Source organism: Cavia porcellus, unplaced genomic scaffold (genome assembly GCF_034190915.1).
Source record: "Cavia porcellus strain 051 isolate PalLab524CR breed Dunkin Hartley unplaced genomic scaffold, mCavPor4.1 scaffold_14, whole genome shotgun sequence".
NCBI lineage: Eukaryota > Metazoa > Chordata > Mammalia > Rodentia > Caviidae > Cavia > Cavia porcellus.
Window position 1 is genome coordinate 26,863,402 of NW_026947497.1, and position 23,843 is coordinate 26,887,244.

At 41.2% G+C, this 23,843-nt stretch overlaps 1 pseudogene; it reads right to left on the reverse strand.

Moving 5' to 3' along the window:
- Nucleotides 1–1,940: 1,940 nt before the first annotated feature.
- Nucleotides 1,941–23,300, reverse strand: LOC134470300 (protein MFI-like; annotated as a pseudogene).
- Between the last annotated feature and the right edge of the window lie 543 nt (nucleotides 23,301–23,843).

Here is a 23,843-nt window from a genome sequence, read left to right on the forward strand (position 1 = left end):
CTTGAAGATATACCTATTCTGTTGCACTCCAGCCTTGTGGGAAGTGGATGTTCCACAGTGCTTGTCTGAAGAGGTGGGGATAGCAAACAACTCCTGTACTTTCTCACTGAGCAGCTAGGGGAGAGTAGCCCATGCATTTCACAAACCTTCCTTTTCACCCTAGCTGCCCTTGCGGTAAATTCCAGTATGAGCAGGGATGACTTCCAAATATTCCAGAAAAGAGAGAAAGTTTATTCCTTCTCCAAATGCCAGGCTTTTCCAGCCTTTGAAACTATTTGATATTGTACCTGCTAAATTGTAAAGCAAACTGATAATTAATAACAGAACAATTCTCCTATTTTATACCTTATAGGAATGGCTAAGTTATCACTGGTGCTAACTTAGCAGATTTTTCCTGAAGTAAGTTTTTATTTTTTTATCAGTGAGGAGCTGAATTTAGTAACCTAGTATTTTGCTATTCAAAATATGTGTGAGAGACTAGAACTATCAATAATAACTATCAGAAACAAGGAATCTCAGTCTCATGAATGAAAATTTGTATTTATCAAGCGACTGAGGTGATTTATAGGTACATTATAGTTTGAGAAATGCTGTTACAATGCAGACTGCATTTCTTCTTCAGTTTATATGTACCTAGTTTTGCACTCTATAATGTATGCTTTGGTGCCCAATTCATATTTAGTTGTTTACTGCTTGCATCTTATCCTTGTTTTTTAAGTAGAATATTTAAAATTTTATATTTTTAGAATTTAAATCTACAGAATACTATCTCACCCCTCTATTATGTCATGCAAATATCTTTCAAACAATTAGACTTAAATCTGAGTCATTTCTTTAAATGTCTCTTTGGTGTTTGCTAATTGTTCACGAGATCAAGAATGTTTCCATGGATGTTGTGACAAGTGGGTTTTATTTGACAACCTGGGTAAAAATCACTTTGAGCATGGAGCCCAAACTCATTTCAGAGTCTTTCACCAGGCAGGCAGTGAGGTACTAAAGGAAGTTCTTCCTGGCCCAAGGTTATCAATTGTACATATAACAGACCAATCCTACAGCATTGACAATGCTACAGTAGCTTTAAAAATCACCCAAGGTAGAATTATTAATACCATAAAAATTGACAAATGCTACAAATCAGGTTTTAGAATCATTTTTCATATAGAACTTGCGTGTAAACAAAAAAAAAAGTTGTCCTAAGACGTAGTAATAAACACACCCAAGCAAGATCAGTTTAACGTATTTTTGTTGACTTGTTCCTTTAAAATATTACCTTGAATTAACTACAACATTAAGCACACAATGCAAAATGTAGTTTCCAATAGAAGAATACAGTGTGCATTTCCAGGTAAGGAAACTGAGTCAGTTATGTTGCCATATTGCTCCCAGACATAGATCTTTGTTTATAGGATTACATTGTTGTAATCAGGGTAGCTACAACCTTAAGTAGTTTGCTTTTGGAATAAGGATATGTTCTTTTTTTTTTTTTTTTTTAACATCTAGCAGTAGTATCTTTATTTATTTAAGTGATTGTTATAGTACTGTGGTTTTTCAGGATACCAAGCATAATTTCTCTATTTTCCATGACCTCCGTATTCGGGCCAACATTCTGTTTCTGTTCACTCTTCCCAATTTAACTGAGCTGGATTCTGTGACAAGAATATACACACAAGTTACTGTAGTCAGACTAGCTATCTTAGTTCCAGCTGATAAATGCAGGGCTCAAAGGGCCGGAGCTCAGAAAATAAAAGTACATCATGTTTACATTCCTTAAGAGGACTTCGGGTGTCAATCTAGTAGAGTGTGTGTTTTTTTTTTTTTTTTTTTTTTTTTGTCTTTTTCATTTTTATTGGTACAAGGGATCGAACTCACGACTGCCTGCTTGCAAGGCAGGTGCTTATGCCGCTGAGCTAAATCCCCAGCCCCCGAGTGTGGTTTTTTTTATAAACATTTTCAGATATAATATATGGCGCTCCCATTCGTGCCTCTGATTCATCTTTGTAGTCATGTATATTTTTCTTTGCTTGCTCAAAATTGAAACCTTTGAAGTTAACTGAGGACTTGCTTGTAGCAATTTGCTTCCAGTCAGCAATATACTCATCAAAGTGGAGGGTGTTTGTCCAGTTCAGCACTTCATCCACTTCCCATTCCATCACAGAATCTATCCCACCATCTTCCATGGCTCTTATGAGCCCTTTTGTTGCTGTATGAATTAAACCTACAGTTTCACAATGAGCTGACTTAGCCTCCAGGCTTCCTGCATAGTACATTTGCCTCATCCATTCTATTTTTCTAATTTTTCTTTTTCTCTCCAAATCTTGTCTTCTCTTCAGTTTAGAAAAATCGAGTTCACTTTCCTTTTTGTTTTCCACCACTTCACTGCCAGCTGGCATCCAAAACCGCTCAGACACGGGCCGCCAGCCGTTGTTCTCTACCCGCAGGTACCTGCCTCTGTGGTCCTCCTCCTGAGGGCGGGCTTTACCGTGAGACGTGTGCTTCGCTGGGCTCTTTGTGTAATCTCTAGGGCTGTTGGCACACAGATCTTCAATATGTTCCCCCTAATCTGAAGCGTACGTGAACACCAGCAGCAGCATCTAGAAATTCTGCCTCTTTAGGATCAATGTATCTCACTATCTGACGTGGCCCCCCTTGTTTTTTGAAGTCAATCAGACTTTTAAAGTGCTGCAATACTGAAACATTTTGTAGCACACTTTATTTGGTCCCGCCACACCTAGCAGTATTTTAAGGGTATGTTCTTTATACATGTAATTATCAATAGTACTTTTAAAGTCTAAACTTTTAGTTGATAGAGTAAATCCACAATAAGTTTTTTCAGCCAAACTTTTATCCACAAAGAGATTTACCTTGAAAGCTATGGATACACTCTACTATGAGGTCGCATGTAGCCTGAAATGTATTCTGATGAAAGAAAGACAATAGACATAAATTATCGTGTAAGAAAACATTCCATTAAATATAGACAGTTGACCTTCATTGCGTACAAAGTGATTTATAATGTAAGCTGTTTGTGTTAAAATAAATTCTGGGAAAGGCAACAGTTGTCTAGATCTTGGCAGTGGTTTGGAGTCATTTTGTAATTGAGCATTAGATTTATGAAGTCAATAACATCAACAATGTATTCTGATTTTATCTTAATTGGATGCAATTAGACCTAGGTGTGCTTTTCATAAAATTAAAGATCTGAAGCACAGAAATATCAAAGACGCCAGTGTACTTAGCTTTGCCAGATGAAACAAATTGAGCTTTTATATACCACTGGGATTTCCACATATTCATGGAGATAAATGCTCTGAAGTGGTTCATAGTCTCCTGATTTTCTTTTCTTGAGACTGACAAGAGAAAAAATATGCACTTCCTAAAATTCACTTTTCATTCATTAAGTCAGTTAACAAGTATATTTTTGAAGACAACTAGGTGCCAGGCACCAGTAAAAGCCCTGGAGATACCTTGGTAAACACAACACACAAATACGTACTAAAATAATTTTCTTCACATTTGGGGAAGAATGCAAATATTAATATAAATTAGTATGATTAACATTCTATAATGTAAAATTATATTTTATGTCGGTGTCGATCCCGGCCGGCAGGAAAAAACACACGACACGAGTAGTCGGCGGATAGCCTCTGATTTATTTTCTCTCTCCGTACGCCCTGTTCCGGGATCTCGGATCCCGCCTGAGGGAAGCCTCCTCTGGTCCGTTCCCTACGGCTCCTTGTGTGCTTCTCTCAGCAGTCCCTCTTCTTGGTGTGTGTTCTCGCCCCAGGGGTGGTGTCAGCATATATATGGACACATCGACCAATCACATCAAAGTAGGCAAGACGAGCTGATTGGCCAGCGTCAGCTGTTGCTGGGCAGACTAGCTTACAGGGCGTGTTGTTTACTAGCTAGGGAGCAGGAAATGGGCGCCATCTTGGCATACTCGATGGGAGGGGTAATCTAGCTCAGGCTTCACTCCTCACCACAGGCCTCACATCACTCGGTCGACGGGAGGGGCAATCTAGCTCAGGCTTCACTCCTCACCACAGGCCTCATATCACTCGGTCGAGCTCCCAACATCTCCCCCTTCTTTATTTATTAAGATAGTGTGGTCTGTGGGTCCATGTGAGGTGTCTGGGAGTGGGCCTATTTCGCAGGCCGAGGCATGAGAGAATGTAGAGGTCTATACCCTGCTGTGCATCACCTTGTCTCGTACATATCCTTGCGCCAGGACCATGCTCAAGGTGAGTGGTTCATTTTTTCGCAGGGCCAGGCTTTTGTGAACCGAACCTGGATGCATATAGACATTCATTCCTGCCTTCCCCTCAACCCTCGAGGCGGATGGCACTGCAGTACCCTTGGTCTCGCATCTCAATGCCATAACTCTCACTCCCTAGAGGACCCTCGGAGTAGAGCCTGTCTTAGGTTGATCAGGAGAACTTCTCCCGTCTTACCCGTCGTTGGCTTGCCCACTCAACTCTTAAAGCTTATATCTTGGGGGAGACACGGAGGGGTCAGCCGAGTGACATTTGAGGAACCGCGTAATTACTAATTACCAACCATAATCCCCGTTCACTACAATCACTAATTACTATTTTCTAATTATCAATGGGAACACGCCTTAAGCGTGGGGTCCTTCTAGTCTAAGTTCGCAGCCGCGACGGGGAAGGAGACGTACGTAATAATACTAGAACATCCGTAAGAATAATGGCGAGGGCAGCCACGTACTGGTTAAAGGAGCCGTGCCTTTCTAGCCTGAGCCCAGAAAACGCTAGGTGTGGAATCCCCTTGACTCTGGGCCAGCAACATCATCAATGTCATATGTGTCTTTTGGGTCGCCCTTATCGACCGCAGGCACCTAAGAGTCACGAGAGTGACAATCACAAGAGCAAGAATGATCCCATACGCAAGAAGTGACGAAGGTTTGAAGAAGGAGCCTATCTGGCTTAGGACATCATCAAAAAAGGAGGCTGTAAGTATAGGCACCTCTATCTGATCTAGCTGCCGGATAGTCATATCCAGGCGCACGCTAGCGTTCCAAAAGGAAGAATTATAGGTGGTGAGAACATAATCCTGAAATTGCCTGTAAGCCGAACGGTTGACCTGGATGGGGGTAACGCACAACTGGGTGAATGCCCATCTGGCGTCACATAAATTGTTAGCCACCTCCCAGAGTCCCTGGACTTCCTGAGCGATTAGGTCGATCTGCTGCTGTAACGCCATTATGGCGTTGTGCTGGAGGAGGTTGACTTCTTGTTGCTCCCTCAGCGCCAGGGAGGTGGTGTCCGTAAGATTGGTAAAGGCCTGAGCCGTCAGCGTAGACTGGGTCAGAGCAACGGCAGCCGTCACAGCCGTCGCAGTCAGAGTCACGAACAGTGCTGTCAGGGCCGCTGTGATCCCAAAATCTCTCTTACGTCTGAGCATGGGTAGTTGGTCCTGCTGATAGACGGGATGAACCCAAACAGATTCGTTAAAGGGAACCCACATCAGTGGGGGTCGAAGAGCCAACATAGCATACGGGAAAGACCCATTCCAGCAGTTCCCTGTAAAGCATGGTTGGTTACTGCACTTAAAGGAGATGTCAGCAGAGAATACCCATAAGTAGGGCGGTTTTACGCATGCAGCCTCAGAATTAAGGGTGACATTGGTGGTTCCATTAGAGGCAGAAGCGTTAATAGCGAGCATGGGTCTTAAGTCCATGCAGGCTCCGGTGGAGAGGCACAACCAATTTTCATTAAGGGGGAAGGGGAAGCTTATTGCCCACTTGTTGTTCACTCTCAGGTAGGACTCCCACCAGGTCAACGCGAATATGTTGTTACTACCGGATGGAGGAGAGAACCGGGACCACCAAGACATGTTTAGATGAGTCACTCCCACGCCGTCGACAGTACAGGGCTGCCATGAAAGTTGTGACAGGTCCACCATCTGTCTTTTTCGGCTTGGGGACACACGGTATGGGCATGTGGGGAAATCGGGACGGGTGTGCATGGCTGCTCGGGGTTTGCAGGTTGAGTTAAAAGTGATGACTCCGCCGCTAAGTGTGCCAGCTTTAAAACATCCAGGCGAATGCAGGGATGGGACAGACAACCTCACCGTCAGGGAGGTATTGTACCATTTTACAAGGAGGGGCAGGAAGCTAACGCAGGATCCCCGGTGACACGAGGGGTTACTATTAGTGGAAAAAATGACCACGTCATTGGTGATGGGAAGGTCAAAACGTATGGGTCTGATGGTTAACGGTATATCTGGTATGCAAGGCAATCTGGCGGAGCAGTTTTTTGCATACAACTTTGGGAGAGAGGGGGCTGTGGTGGAGATAGCGGCTAGCGCTGGCGGATGATGTATTGCTGCCCACACCAAGTCTGCTCCTATTTCAGTAGTGGTGGTGAGCATCAAAACCAGAAGGAAGGGGGCTGCCGGAAGGCGGCGTGGCCTAGCCACTCTGGCTGCACCGTACCCTAAAAGAGAGCCAATTACTATCGAGAGCATAATCATTACTGTGTCCCATAAGTCATACGGTATTCCTCGGTCGAGCAGCAATATCCTGGTCGGACCGATCTTGATTAGGCTGTCCGCTGCCGTTGAGTTTTGGAGTGTCTCCTGCATTATGTTTCGTTGGATTCGCCACACGCGTCAGCCGTTCTGGGACCCACAATGGTTCTCGTCCTGGTTCCTGCGGGAAAACACAAACCGCACCTCGGTTCCAGCTAACTACTGGATCCGGGCCCATCCATTGTCCCGTCAGGACATCTTTCCATTTCACCCATCCCCTATTGCCAGGAGATGGATTACAATGTTCCATGGCCGGGGAGTGATTGTTGTTATTCAGGTTCAGAAAATTGTATGTGAACAGTGCCATGGAGAGCCGTGCCTTTGGGGGCAGGCCCTGACTTATTCCCCCTTTTTGTTTTTGTAGAATATCTTTAAGGCTCCTATGAGCCCTTTCAATAATTCCTTGACCTTGGGGATTGTATGGGATGCCATGTTTTAATTGTACCCCCATTTTTTCACAGAACTCATTAAAGGCTCTGCTTGTATAAGCTGGTCCATTATCAGTTTTTAATATTTTTGGTTTGTCCCATGCGGCCCAAGCTGTCAGGCAATGATTGATTACATGAGACACCTTTTCGCCAGTTTCAGCAGTCGCAAATATAATATGAGAGCAGGTGTCCGTAGAGACATGAACATATTTAAGAGATCCGAATTCTATCATATGTGTGACATCCATTTGCCAAGTGTCGCCAGGAATCAATCCCCTGGGGTTAACTCCCGTTGATACGACGGGTGTGTATGTGGCGCAAGAGCCGCATAACCGTACGATGTCCCGCGCGTCAGCCCTGGAAATGTGGTACTGGTTGGCTAACGTCCTGGCGTTGACATGAAATCTGTCATGAAACAGACGGGCTTGTTCTATTGAAGATAACATATTGAGTATCCACAACGGGCGAGTGGCCACGTCAGCTGCCGCATTGCCCTGTACCATGGGCCCTGGCAGGCGCGTATGTGCTCTTATGTGAGTGATGTATATTTTGTTGTGTCTATTTATCAGCAGAGTCTGGATAGACAAAAACAAATTAGTCACTTTGGAGGTTGGCTTAATCGGGCCCGCAGTCTCAAGGACCTGCATGGCATTAACAACGTATTTTGAATCAGAAACAATATTAAGGGCCCCTGGGAACTTCTCGAGGACGGTTTGTACAATTTGTAACTCTACCACCTGTGGTTGATCTGGTTCAAATTGTATGCTGATCGGAGGCATACCTGAGACCACATAAGCCCCTATCCCGGTTTTTGACCCGTCCGTATAGATCGTTGTTGCAGGAGTAAGTGGTGTGGACGCGGTGATTTTTGGAAATATCACCGGATGTTGAGTAACAAACTGTAGTATGGGGTCCCTGGGGAACTGGTTGTCTATCTCCCCAAGAAAAACACATCTCAGGATGGCCCACGTATCTATACAAGCAGTCAGGATTTTTATTTGAGAAGCGGTATAAGGTACCCGAATAGCATGGGGTGCAGAGCCAAAATGTTGGATAGCCCTGCCATGTGCCTCCAAGGCCAGGGAAGCGACCGTTTCCGGATAATGTTCGATAATCTTGGCAGGTGAGACCTTAGGGTGCACCCACAAAAGTGGTCCCTTTTGCCAAATCACTGCCGTAGGTTGAGAAACGGTCTGCAACAAGCAGACCTCAAAAGGCTGTTCTGAGTCAATTCTCCGCAATGCAGCTGTACTTAGGGCTACCTCTATCTTTCTCAGAGCAACTCTGGCTTCCGGGGTGAACTCCCTGGGGGAGGCAATATCCGGGTCTCCTTTCAGGAGGTCGAACAGGGGCTTTAAGTCCGAGTTAGGGATGTGTAAATAAGGTCTGATCCAGTTTATATCTCCCAGTAGCTTTTGCATGTCATTCAAGGTCCTTAGGCTATCTGTTCTGATGGTTACCTTTTGTGGAGAAATCGATGTGGGGGAGACTTTGGTGCCCAGGTAGGTCACTATGTCTCCTCCCTGAATCTTGTCAGGGGCAATATGTAAATTTGCCTTTCTCAGGGCCCTGACCAATTGGCCAAGCATATCCTCCAACTCAGTCACATCTTTTGCACTGATTAGCAAATCATCCATGTAATGAATACATCTAATTTTGGGGAAGGCTTCACGCAAGGGGGCCAGTAGAAAATCAAGATACATCTGACACATGGTGGGACTGTTGGCCATACCCTGGGGTAATGTAACCCACTCGTATCTCTGATCAGGACTTTCTTGGTTAATGGTGGGTAGGGTAAAGGCGAATCTGTGGGTGTCCTCTGGATGCAGGGGGATTGAGAAAAAACAGTCTCTAAGATCTATGGCATAGACTGGCCAGGACCGAGGGATGGCTGAGAGGGCTGGTAGTCCCCTCTGGATCGCCCCCAGGGGCTGCATCTGTGAGTTGACAGCCCTCAGATCATGGAGCAGCCTCCACTTGCCTGATTTTTTCCTGATAACAAAGACAGGGGTATTCCAAGGGGAGGTTGACGGCTTTACGTGTCCCGCCTGAAACTGGGTTTTGACTATCTCAGTTAATGCTAAAAGCTTCTCCTTGGGTAAGGGCCACTGAGGCACCCAAACTGGATTTTGAGATTTCCAGGTGATCTTAATTGGAGCGGGCAGGAGAAGTTTCTCAGTGACCCCTAGGAAAAACCCAACCCGTGTCTACCTTCCCTTTTTTCTACAGGTACGGGGGATGTCCGGCCCTGCAGGGCTGCGCCCAGGCCCTTGCCGGGGACATATCCCTGATTTTTGAGTATCCCTTTGGCTTGGGGAGAGCAGGTGGATGTAAGAGTGACATCCATCTGGGTGAGAACGTCTCTTCCCCACAAGGATACTGGCAGCTGCAAGACAAAAGGTTGAAAATGTCCTCGGTGACCTTCCTCATCACCCCAAGGCAGGGTCACGGCACTAACCTGGGGGGCAGCCACTATCCCCAATCCTTGGAGTGTGTTGTCAGCTGTGTTGGTAGGCCAACTAGGGGGCCAGTCTTTCTTGGAGACGATGGAACGGTCTGCCCCTGTATCTAGGAGTCCTGTTATCTTTTTTCCGTTAATCCTGAGCGATAGCATGGGCCTTTTATCAAGAGTCATATGAAGCCCTTCAAAAATTTCCTTAGAGGAGCCAAGTCCCTGACCCCCTCTAACCCGTTGACCGGACCGGGGTCTCTCATGGAGACTGGGGAACAGTAAAAGTTGTGCTATCTTATCCCCTTCATCAATTACTATGGTCCCTATATGAGATTGTACCATGATTTTGATGTTTCCTAAATAATCTGGGTCTACAACTCCAGGGATCACGGTAAGGCCCCGGAGGGCTGTGGAGGACTGTCCAATCACTAAACCAACTAGCTTGTCGGGTAGTGGTCCTTTGGAGGTGGTTTCAACCACCTGAACGCCCATATCGGGTGTTAATAGGAGTCTGGAGGCGACACAGAGGTCCACGCCTGCTGGCCCGGGGGTGGCCCCTGTGGGGGGGTGCCATCTTGTGTTGTCCTGTCTAGGGAGTGGGGGCCCGTCCGTAAGGAGGGCCCCCTCTGGCCGTTTTTTGGCTCCGTAGTCTCCCTGCCACTAATACGGTTCCCCTGGGCATCAAAAATAGATCTGCAATCTTTTGCTTTGTGAGAACCTTTACCGCACCTTTCGCAGGTTCCCGTTCGTCTGTCTGATTCCTGTCTCTTGGATATAAACTCCCCCTGTCCGGTCTTGGGGCAGTTTTTCCTTATATGGCTGGGATCCCCACACTGGAAACATCCCCTGGGCTTACCAGGGTGATTGGTCTTCTGAGGCCCTGTCTGTTGTAAGGCGGCGGCTAAAAGGGCAGCCACGCCTGAGTTGGATAATGGCCCCCCTATTTCTCTACAAATTTTAATCCACGCCTCTATGTTTTTACCTTTATGGGGTGCTATGGCTGCCCTACAGTCCTTGGTGCACTGTTCGAAGATTAACTGTTTAATAAGAGGAGCAGCAGCACTCGGATCTGAAAAGAGTCTGTCAGCTGCCTCCTGCATTCTGGCCACAAAATCCACAAAAGGTTCTGTGTTGCCCTGAACAATTTTAGAGAGGCATTGTGAGGCCACCCCTGTGTTGTTTACCTGCTTCCAGGCGCGGATGCCTATGTTATGTATCTGTTCATACACATTTGGAGGGAATCTAGTTTGATCTTGAGCGTACTGACCCTTACCCATAAGCATATCCTCATTTTGCCCCCTATGGCCCCTAGCCGCATTTTTTTCAGCCTGTTCGGCGGCAAACTCAGTATACCAGGCGCGCCAATCCAGAAAAGCCCCGGGGGCCAGGCAGGCTTTAGCCAGTTGGGTCCAATCACTGGGCGTCAGAAAGCCACCGGCAGACAAATTTTCCAACATAGTTATAGTGTAAGGAGCAGTAGGGCCAAATGTGGCAACCGCATTTTTAAGCTCCTTAATTTGCTTGATCTCCAGTGGTTCCCAGTAATTGGGTCCTTGGCCTTGCGCTAGGAGCACCGGATAAAGCCCACATTGTTCATACTCATTCGCCCCTTGAGGAATCTGTTCCATTCTAAATGTCCATCTACGAAAATACCTTCCCTGGGACCTTGGCATTTTTTCACAGGGTGGTGCCTCCCCATGAGATGTCTGTCCCTCCCTATCACAAAATTGTATCTCTTTGTAACATGGCCGACCAGTCTTTGGGGCACAAGATGGCGGGTCGCCAGGCAGACAAGATGGTGGCCCTACATGTGACAACGGTCCAGGCCACTCCCTCCATGGGGGGGGTGACGGAGGATGGCCCCAGGCCGCCATCTCACCACAGGAACCGGTGTTTGGGACCTCCCAGGGTGGCGCGGAAGGCTCTACGGCTTTCCGTTGGGGAGTGCTCAGGAGTTTCCTTCCCTTCTCTAGGTCTGTCTGCATCTTGACTAGGTCTCTACGTAAAGCTGCAAAGGGATTAGGGGGGTCACTTGCCTCATTGTCCTCGCCTTCCGAGGTATCTGAGCCCGAGGAATCCGAGGCAGGGGGTACCTCTCTCTTGCCTCGCTCTCGCGAGCGCCTCCGCACGCTCCCTGCGACGGACCCCTCTCGGGAGGACTCCGAACGGGCCCCTTCAAAAGCTCGGCGGGCCTGAGAGAGCCCATCTGCGCTATCCTTAGCCCCATTCCTCTCCCCTTTGAGGCATGAATGAATCATCTCCCAGAGCGGCCGAACCGAAAGTGGGAGTCGGCGTTCCTCTTCTGCTCTTTCTAAATCCTTACCTAATTTCTCCCAGCAAGGTAGGGACAAGTGCCCCGTCGGCAGGAACCAGGGTGCCGCCTCATCTACTTGTTGGAGAAACTCCGTAAGTGTCTTGGAGCTCATTGATATACCTGAAATCTTGAGCAGGTCTTTCACCGCTCTTACCAGTGACTTGGAACTCTTAGTGGGTAAGTTGCCCATGCCTGTCACTGAGGAGTCCGTTCTCACCGTGTGAGGCTAACCTGCCACATACACGTGAGCTTGAGGGGAGTCTAAAAAGCCCTGTAGGTGCGCGCCACCCAGAGCCCAGGTTTATCCCCTACTCACCTGTCCTGCAGAGCAATACTGGAGCGTCGTCCGCCTCGCCTCGGGGGTGATCAGTTCCCCGTACGGGCCACCAAATGTCGGTGTCGATCCCGGCCGGCAGGAAAAAACACACGACACGAGTAGTCGGCGGATAGCCTCTGATTTATTTTCTCTCTCCGTACGCCCTGTTCCGGGATCTCGGATCCCGCCTGAGGGAAGCCTCCTCTGGTCCGTTCCCTACGGCTCCTTGTGTGCTTCTCTCAGCAGTCCCTCTTCTTGGTGTGTGTTCTCGCCCCAGGGGTGGTGTCAGCATATATATGGACACATCGACCAATCACATCAAAGTAGGCAAGACGAGCTGATTGGCCAGCGTCAGCTGTTGCTGGGCAGACTAGCTTACAGGGCGTGTTGTTTACTAGCTAGGGAGCAGGAAATGGGCGCCATCTTGGCATACTCGATGGGAGGGGTAATCTAGCTCAGGCTTCACTCCTCACCACAGGCCTCACATCACTCGGTCGACGGGAGGGGCAATCTAGCTCAGGCTTCACTCCTCACCACAGGCCTCATATCACTCGGTCGAGCTCCCAACAATTTTATATATATTCCCTCTCCGTAAGTACACATGCACTATGTATAATATGTAGTATGAATATAAATAATGTAGCAAAAATTATACCTATAATCCTTATTTTTAGAGCTTCATGCTAAAGGGATATTAGAAAAAAAGAAACTTTATTGATGATGAAAATAAAACAACTTTCATTAAAGTTAATAGATAAAATGAGTATGTTTTTGAAGAAGAGATTAGAATTGGGATATTTTTATTTAGGGAGAATCTTTCCCTTGAAATCAACAATCACGTTTTAGAGTATGAAAAGTATAGTTCTACAGTATGCAGGAAAGCATTTAGAAGCCGACAGTTCTATGCAGAAAAAGAAAGAACAGAGAGATGGGACATGTTGGTGGCCCAATGTAACTTACTACAGCTCTGAGGAAAACAATAGGATGTCTATATTCAAACAACCTTCAAGGATAACACAGAGTTTGGAATCTGAATTAAATCTGTGTAGTAGGATATACAGGAGAGTCTAATTTTAAACGAAGTGACTTTAGAGTCCATCTAAATTCTATCTTTGCCACGTGGTATAAAAACGTGATCAAGTTTTACAAATGCTCTGTAGGATTATTTCAATCTTTTTAAAGAGGGACAAGACCAGCACTTACTATAAGAAGCTACTGTGAGAATTGAATTAATAATTGGTTTTAGTTGGTGGAATATCATAAGGGTTCACCTGGATTTAGCAGATAAGCTTTTATTTATTATATATTTGGCCTTTCCTATAATTTTTAGTAGCATGAGCAAAGGAGTGCAGGCTGTAGATGAAAATCATATTCATCCAGTGGAGAGGAGGTGATAACAGCTAATTCTGCTTAGATTTATCTCAGGAACATGGTCAGGGAAAGGAATTGCTGAAATAGTTTGTTGGAGTCTAATTGGGTCACCAACTAAGTAGTGGGCAGCTTTGGTGGTGAGCAGGTTTACTATGGACTGAAAGATAAATTCCTGTGAGTATTTCTGCTTTCTGCCAGGTGAGAAGACCCGCATCAGGTCTGGGTTTGTAGGATAGTGTGATAATCTTTGCCTCTTTACCCTTCTCTATCTTCTTTGTAGTTACAGCTCGAAGCAAGACTACTGTCTCACTTTGTGCAGAAGCCCTTTTCTGCTTCTGTACTGTTTTGTTAAGCTCTGCTTTATTTATTTCCTATATGCCTCCAGGAAATTTATTGTAACCATACAATGGAAATTTCAGCTAAAGAGGATGTAGATGCTATGTCTTGGCATCTCGCTAGGAGAGTACTTTCATTTAGACTTGGGGTGACGATTAAGCTGCACTGTCATCTTAATTACCTAGGGTTCTAGAACAAAACACTTCTTGATGTGTCTCAGCAGGTCAGAGAGGCATGACTTTGGGTTATGTATTGCATGTGGCCTTTTTCTTTCTGGTGTTTTTGCTCTGCTCAGTTACTAGGCTGCCGTGAAAGAGTGGCTTAGCTCAGCAATGCTCTTTTGCCATTAAACTGGGAGCTGAATTAAACCTCTCCTCTTTCATTTTGTGTGTGCCAATTATTTGATTCCAGCAACAAAATGTTTTACACTTGGAATAGAAGCTGGTTTTGGAAATATGATTCTGCTCATAGGGGAATTAAGTGTACTGACAAACTATGGAGCTGGTAAGATGGGAATAAAAGACTTAGCAACCCACAAGATGTTACCCCTGTCCCATAACTACATGTTTCTCCATTGCTGGATAACCTTATGTCCTTTGGGGAACTATTTACATACTGTGTTTACGAGAACTTCATTTTAATTTTCTTTTACAGTGTCTCAGTTAAATAAGCAGAGTACTTTTGAAATACAAAGATTTTCCAGGAGCATTTATGTTGTGTTAAAATTCTCTTTTATAGCCTTTGGTTAAAATAGTACAGTCTGGAATAAAATTACTGTCTGCCATTATTTTATTTGAAAAGTAACAAATATAGTCTTATGTATATATAGTATATATAGTCATGTATATATATAGTATATATAGCCTTATGTATATATATATATATATATATATATATATAGTCTTATATATTAATATAAAAGAAAGAAAACTATTAATTTCTTATGTTAGTGGAAAATTAAAATTTTAAATATTTTAATGCAATTATTCAAACATTGTGTAGCAGTTTCATTTTAATAACTAATACATTATATAGTTTTACTTAATTTATCATTTAATATTATAATTCACTTATCATTCTAGTTATGTCACTTTGTTAGTCTTATGCAGCTATATGTTTTCTCTTTTTAACAATATGAATAGAGATGTTGGATTTGTCTCTACTGAATTTTTTCGAGATTGTATCTATTCAGAGTTTAAGATAAAAAGCCTCTTTTTATGTATCAGCTTTAGAAACAGAAGTCTTATTATCACTATTACATTAAAGACGATCCTCAGATCCTACTCTCCTCGATCTGTAACACAAATTCCACACATGCCTTCCTCCCAACTCATCACCCTGGAGAGAATCTTCTGTAGCTCTGTGTGCCTCAGAGTTTGCTGCTCACTCTGCAGAACACTTATGTGAACCAAACTCTTAGCACCTGCTGAAATTCTGCTCCATCAGTCTTCAATCATCAGCAATCAGGCAGCTCCTTGATAATTAGTCGAGTGGGGGAAAAACACTTCAAAGAACTAAAAATATTTTCCACAGTCACTCTGTGCATAAAATAATTATTTTCCCTCTATTCATCCATTTACACATCTTTTTGCAATAGGGAAACACACAAGTGTCCTGCCCATGCACCGGTATCGTTTAATGCACAGTAGGCTGTTTACTCACAGTTACCGGGTGAGCAGTGCATGGATAATGGAAGCAATTCCGAGGTAGTATTTAGGACTTTTTTTCTTTTTTTTTTTTTTCATTTTATACTTAGCACTTCATCTTTCTCATCTTTCTGCATAATAGAGTCAAGAAAAATCAGAGACTCACAGAAAAAAGCTAAGAGCTACTTTGTGTTTAATGCCGAACACTGTGCTATAATTTTATGTAAGTTATGTGTGTCCTCTCCCTGAATTCATGCAAACATCCTATAAAGAAGTTAGTGTTTTTATCTCCACTTTACAGATGAACTCTGCGGTAGGGTGCATGGGGCTGTGGAGTGGGGAGCTTGCCTCTGAAACTTGCCTAGCTGAGTTTCCAACACAATCTGGTTCCAGATGCTATGTCTCTGACTACAGGGCATAGATAAGGTGTGAAAATGCATAACCTGACAGATGCAACACACATTCATGGGAAACATTTCATTTCTATTGTTTTGGTCAATATTTATTCAATTAAAAGCCTCATATTTTCCCTAAGTATCAATATGGAGATGTCCTCTAATAATAAAATAACAATGTTGTGCAGTAACCAAAGATGATAATATTAAAAAGTAGATAAGAATTTGTGGGTATTTGACTACAAAGGACATTAATGTTCTCTGCATATTTCATCTCTTGTGACATGTTTAGGTCCCAGGTCTTATACAAAGATCGTGGCTTTAATCAGTTCCTACTAATTGCAAGAAAGCTAAACATTACTATTCAGTCAGCTCTCAAAAATTGCAAAACCTTCAGTGAAATATTTTTAGTATGGTCGTTTAGAATATTTTACAAACCTTTACTTTTTGCTTGGGTCAGTGACTCTTTTTCTACTACAAACAAACAAACAAAACAAAGCCAAAGCAAAATAAAAGAGAAGTATATTTCTAGAATAACAATAATATAGATAAACTTTTGGCACAAAAACCTTTGTGTTTGACTTTTGTCCATGTAATATTTTAACTTTTAATATATATTTTACATGTATACATAATTTTCATGTATGAGCATATATATTACACATAAACTTGTAAAGATATTTTAACTAGGCCTTTGCTCCCTGTAGAATTTATTACATCTAGTGCATAAAAATGCTTCATTTTGTGTAAAGTGAAAAATTACAGAAGATATAATGAGAATACATGCCTTTCTTAGTTGAGCGATATTTTAAATACGTACCCAAAGATTTTAGTCAACCTAACTTACTCAGCAGCTATGCTGGTCTCTCCCGTGAGACTTTTTACATCAGAGTATCTTTTACAGAGAGATGAAAATAACAAAATGAGTGGCAACTTTGATCATATATAAATTCATTTCACACGGACATTGCATGAATTTTTGCATTTTCCTGGAGTTATAACTACATTGATTTTATTTTCTTTTTGGTACCGGGGATTGAACTGACAACCTCATGCTTGCCAGGCAGGTGCTTAAGCCACTGAAATAATTTTTTATTCTTTGTAAGTAAACACAATTTTGTCATTTTTCTGTGTGAGTAGTAATAAGTAAATACAAATATGCTCTGTAAAATAACAGATTATAATAGAAAAAGAAATGATCTGAATAAATACAAACTAACATGATGATACATATTTTTGAGCCACTATTTATTTTAGAAATACTTTGAAAATAAATTTAGGTATGTAGACTGACAAGCCTTTCAAGTTAAAACCATTTCTAAAAGTAGAACTTTGAAACAGAAAGTATTGGTTATGTTGCTGTTTAGAACAGGAATCATTATATATTTTTATCCTTAAATTTGTGTCTGTAAGTACAATGATCCAGATGCTAATTCACTTTCTTGATATAATCGCGTGAAGAGAAGATCTGAAGGGAGAATTTAAGGGGAAACTTGCAAAGCAGAGAAAGAAAGCAGAGAGTAGACCATCATGAAATCTTTCATCCACAGACTTTCACATCATTGTTTTGATTTGGATAGATGCTAAAGCAGGGCAAAGATACCTTCCTTGTATAGTTTCAAAATGTTAACAAGTGTTATAGATTAATAAAAGGTGGTCAACTTAATGCCAGCTGGATTACATCAGCATTGCATTGAGCCAAGATGCTCCACCTGAGGAGGGTTGCCAGGATAAATAGGTGGAGAAGAAGGAGGTGTTGAGGTTGAGGCGTAAGTAGGCATTGTGGGTTCTCCTACAAGTTGTTGTATGAGCTGTTAGTTCTGGAGAAGCCTTGGTCCTCACGTCGAGCATTGCTTCCTGGCTCCAGAGGGGAAGACATGTGCTGCTTGGTCTCCAGGATGAGCTCATCACACTGCTTCTGGCACCTACCCGACTGTGCTTATTGTCGGAGGAGCTCAGGGCCTCCGTGTCGCTGAGAACGGTTGTGGTGCCTTTCAGGACAGCCCTGGTCTTTGTTGTGAGTGTGACTCCTTGGCTCCAGCGTACAACCTTCATCCCAGTAGCACAGCTCCTTCATCCTGCTGGCATAGACTTTCTGGCTTCCACCGTTGACCCTGGGTCTTCCCGGCACCGATCCGTAAAAGAGACTGGCGTGAGTCCTTCTTGTGGGCTAGTTGGACTCGTGGGAGGCATTGTCCTGAGCTCTGGGTTTTTATCTGGACTCATTGGGACATTGCTGTGGGGTTTAGGCTCTTGACTAAATAATCTATGTCTTTGGTGTTGTGGATAGATTTTCTGCATTTTCCTGTGTCACCTCCTGGTGACCATTATAAAAATATTATAAACTCCATGTCCTGAACCTAATTGTTCTCTGGGTACAACCCTTGATCACAACAACAAGCTACATAAAATTTAATTCAAAAATTACTAGCAAAATGAAACACTTCCAGAGTTGCCACAAAGCTAACCATGAAATCTAATCATGTTAAGTGAAAGGAAAAAAGAAACCTGAAAAAGTAACAGAAAAGTACAACTAACAGAAGGACAGAAAGTGAGAAACCAAGACTAAAGTAAAAGATAAAGATATCCAAGAGAGGATAAAGCTTGGAAAGAGACAGAGTAATGAAATGTTAGGGTTGAAAACACCTACACATTAGAGTCCGGTGTTTCATCTCAAATGTGTGTGATGTGTGAATTACATGGTACAAACATGCGGAAGTGCCAGAATAGTGAAAAACGTAAACATATATTATACATATGCCATATAATTTCTTAATGGGAACTTTCAAATAATACTTAAAACCATATTTAAAGGAAAGAATCACAAAGACCTAAGAAAAATTAAAAATGAAAACATCAAAACAAATAACTAAAATCAGAGAGACATAGAAAGAAACACAAGGTTAATTTGCTTCAAGTGCTAGGTCCTTCAAATCACAGAAAGTTGGTATCTATCACACTATTTACTGGGTGATATGTTAAAGTGCAAATTACCCTGTTCAATTTTGGGAATACACAGTCTAATGTTTCTCTAAGCATCAAAATGTCAAGCTTAAAGACATTTTCATTTTATTTCTCTTAGTTAATAGAAATAGGGTCCCTTGGAATAAATGTAAAAGTTAGTTTTTCAGAAACTTGTCAGTAAAATTACCTGGTCTCATATGTAGAAAGATCAACTGATCACTCAGAAACTCTTTTCCTTCTCATCAATAGAAAAATACTAACCTTATATTTGTGTGTTAGAATTAAAAGTTTAGTATAGGTTTTTCTCTGAAAATGAAAACATTTTCAAATTGAGGACTGCAATCTACTTCCACCAAAAGATCTTTTAAGAGATATTTTATTAATACACGTGTGCAGCACATAATGTTTACACTCAGAGTGTGGAGTTAGTATACATGCATAACATATTTTAATTCTTTTATTAAATCCCCTTTCGCCTTGCTTCCCCATCTTTTGATCTCCACCCCCTTCCTACTGAGGAAGATCTATCTTCCTATTATGTATATTTTATTTTGCTCTTAATTTATAAGGTGGATTACTCACAGAAGAAAAAGCAAGCAGTATTTAAGCTTGTGTATCTGAATTATTCCACTTCCTATAATAGTCTCAAGGCACATTCATTTTCCTACAAATAACTCAAGTTCATACTTAGGGCAGGGTCGCACTCCAATATCACATTTTATCAGTTCATCTGATATAGTAAGCTGCCTATATGTGCAAATGTTGGAAATATAGGCTGCTTCCAAGGTTTAGTTATTAAGAATTGTGCAGTTGTACACATGAATATGACTGTATCATGTTAATATGATGTCTAACTTCTTTTAGAAAGATACATCATTTATATATTGAAATATATTTTAATTTTTGTCCTAAAAAAGAACAAAGTGAACCCAATACCTGAGTTTAGTTACACATTCAATTTCTTTTCCTACCACAGTCAACATTTCAAAATAATACTTTTCTAAGTGTGATTGAAGTTTTTATTCTGATCATTAGTTTAAATATGCTCTGCAGATTTCGGGTAAGAGAAATACAAATAAATAAACTTTAAAATAAAAGAAATTCTTTGGTAATGGTATGAATATATCAGCACAGGTGATGAATACATTTCTCTGATAGAATTAACCTAATTCCATGCAAATATGGAAATACAAGATTAAAAGCCACACAATCCATATTTAAGATGGATAAGCACATAGGGGCCTAATTAAGATTGGATTCATTAAAGAATGTGATTAGTTATTAAGAGGCATCTTGATTTAGCTATTAAGCTATAAGATAGAATTATGCTTTTTAGCAGAATCCTTATTTCAGAAAGAATAGAACTGTTGAAAGGAAGCATATTTAGTATTTACCTGGATGATCTTACAAATGAAGCATGCACTCATTATCCAAACTGAATTCATTTCCTTTTTCTTCCCAAAGTGCATATATATATATTTGAAAACACCTCAGTTGTGGGTTTTTGGCTTCTTTTGGCAGTAATATCTGATCAGAAATTATTGCCTAAAAGCTTTATATGGGAATTGGCTGAATGTAAACCTTCGAAATAACTCAGCTCCTGTAACAATTACGTGCATCTTTCTTCTTATTTATACATTGATACACTTACATTATCCACTTGTATGCCTCAGCAGATCTGTGAGATAGATACCAGTGTCTGCATATGTATAGATGCATGTGTGGTGACTGTCTCAGAGTAATTTTACAGGGCTTTCTGAGAAACTAAGTGTAGGGACAAATAACTCCGCATTTTATGATGATGAGTCCTGTGTGATTTCCGCTGTATCCCACCATGCTGTCTGATGTAGGGGTTCATATTCTGATTCCTCCCACTTACTTAGCTTTAAGTTTTTGATTCATTTATTAGCTGCTTGTTACTGAGAAGCTAATTAATCTCTCTGTGCCTTAATTTCTTCATCTGTAAGTTAGAAATCGTATTAATGGCATCATTCTAAAGGTCTGCCCACATACTTTTTAGGCTCCATTAAAGAAAGAAAATTCAAGAAGCTGAAAAAAAATGTAGTTGTGAAAATATAAAGCCTTTCCCTCCAACAGCCTCTATTGACCAGTGCTATTGTTTTCTGTGTATTATCATTTTAAGAAAAATTTTTAATGATTGAATTGAGTACAAATGATATAATTAAATCTCTACTGTACAATCAGTTTTTTATACAAATACATGTATCTAACTCGTATATGGAATGACTGATGTTACACATTTCTTATTTTGTACCTGTCACATACATGTGAATCTTACTTTTATTAAAAAGTGAAAACTGGAAAACTAGCTCAACATTATTTTTATTATTGATACATATACTTTCCAGCAGTACTCTTTACTTGCTGATGAGGAAAGAAAGATTGAAAGGAAAAGGAAAGGTGGCTGGTCCTATTATTTTTTCTCCCTGTATCACTTCTTCAGTGTATATAAATGGCTAATACTTGGAAATAATATAAATAAGAAAGGATGGGAAAGGATCCCCTATTTGTTCCCATGTCTTGAGTGGCACTGGCTTCTTTTTGTGTTGGAAACAAATTTGGTTCTGAGAGAGTTCAATCTTTAAGAGTTATCAGAACCTTTGCTTGCTTATTAGTAGATGCAACATATTGATCTTCAATCGCTCTGAGTGTCATGGAACCCTTGTGCCATTGGCGGTAATCTGGAATCTCAGGACATTATGAATGCTGTGTGCAGATAAGGTGGCAAAGAGCTGGAGCTTACAAAGTGTGTGCATTTCTTCTGCTAATGTGCTTGCTTTATTGTCCCATCAAGTGTCAATGCTATTGAAATATAGTATTTTAGAGTATTGAAATATTATATATAATAGTATTTAGAATATGAAGTTAACAGCATGAACCTGTGTAAAGGTAGAGATCACAAATACATTAAACTGACTCTCTACCTTGAAGCATTGCAGGATTATTTCAAAGTTAATACATGCCAATTATCTAAAAGGGTTCTTCATTCTTAGTTAATATCTAGCAAATTTTAACCTCTTCTTAAGTGAGCAGAGGTAAGATATTATTATTAGTATATGAAACATACTTTGATTAAATTAATGAATTTATGTTATCTAAATAATTTCAAATGACACAATACCTCTGGATTGTACACAGGTTCAAGAATGCTTTTGCTTGCAAACAATTTGGTGTGCAAACAGAAGCATTTGGCAAAATTTATTTTGTTTGCAATCTCTGCATTGACAAACAAACATCATGGCAGCTGTCTTTCCTGAATGAACATAAATGCTGCTTTTTTTCAAGAATAGTCAAACGAATTAAGTTTATGAACCCAGGTATCACCCTATAACAAATCTAGCAAAACTTGTAAAAAAGGTATGTGAGTTGCTGAATCAGTTTCTAGTCAAGTTCCATAAATATATTGGGTTATTCAATTATAAATGCAGAGACTTATTTTAAAAAAAGAAAACCTTCTAGAAGTTGAAAGCATGTTTAACAGCTAGACAAACCTATATTCTTAATCTGTATTGTCTTTGCTATAGTACTTATATTTTTTTCACCTTCATGATTTTTTCAACGTTTATCATTTATTTAAACACCTTTGCAGTATTAGTGATGAGATTCCTCATGAGGAATTGGTCCACACAAGTGGTACTTCTTAATTCCCTTTCAATCTCCTTTCCTCCACCACTTCTCCATCACTTGGTTCTCCATCCTTTTGCAAAACATCTATTATCCTATTTCCTATTATCTGTCTATCTTTTGTTTTATATTGTGTAACCTTGGAAACCCCTTTCCTTGCCTATAAAAATCTAGTGACATGGATAAGTTTAGGTGTGAGAATTAATTCAGGACCTACAAGTATTTACTTATTCTTAATCACAGTATAATTATGATCATTATATTTAAAGTCTGATAACAAAGATTTAATCTTCTTATCATAGAAGGCATTGGAGGATGAGTACTATTAAAAGTAAATCAAAATACAGGGATATAACACAGTGACACTTTAGTTTGAAGAGTTAATCTGTGTTATAACTTTGGGGAAGATGACTGTGGGTGTGTCTGTCACCCAATTGGTAGTGTATGAAATGAAGCAAAATTTTATCTAGTCTTTTTGTTGAGAATCACATTATTTATTATTTAAAAGCACTCATGGACTGAAGTATTAATGAACCTAATATATTTTGATCTTTATTAGTCTAAAATGTACTGTCTGTTAAAAAACAAGCACTGAGCTCAATCTGTATTTTTTCCAACATTCTAAGGCAGGGATGTTGAACATTTTAGAGACCAAGTGCCCCAACTGCAGCCCCGACCCTTATTCATTGCCCAGTCCCGATACTATAGGTAAAACTGAATACTGAGAATTTAGTTTAGAAAATATAAATAATAACTTACCTGATGCTCGGCCAGTGGGGACCTTTGGCCTGCATGCTGACACGGAGGGCTCTGTGCGCCCACTCCTGCCCCGTAACAGTTTCCCCACCTATGTTGAAAGGGCAAGTCAGCCTCCTTTGGCACATGCCACAGGGCCCTGCAAGTGGTGGCTTTGCGACACACACAATTCAGTGCCATTGTCGTGAAAAGTTACCCTGCTCTAAAGAATTCGGGAGCAGAGCAAAAAAGTGGCAGAGTTGATGTGCCAGAGATTTTATCATGGTCTAGAAAAACAGCATAAAAAGAAACATGAAAATTTTGGTTTCCTGTATTTCTGTTGGATTACAGATCATCTAATCGAAATTCCCTGATAACATTTGAACTCGACCTCCACAAGAAAGAGAAAACATCACTGAATAATTCAAATTATTTGATGTGTTTTTTTGCTAATTGTGAAAATTCTTCGGGGAGTTTTTGTACAGTACCATGTTCTCATTTCCTTTTCATTCAACAGTGATAGTTTTCTTTTACATCAACCCAGATTCATATTTTGGTATTCTACTCAGAGATCTTCCTTTTGATCTGATTTTTCTCAACTTTTCACTCAAATGGATAATGTTTTCAGTTTGAGATGTTAAAGTTCAGCTTCATATAGCAGTTGGTTGAAAACCTGTGACAATTGCCTTTAA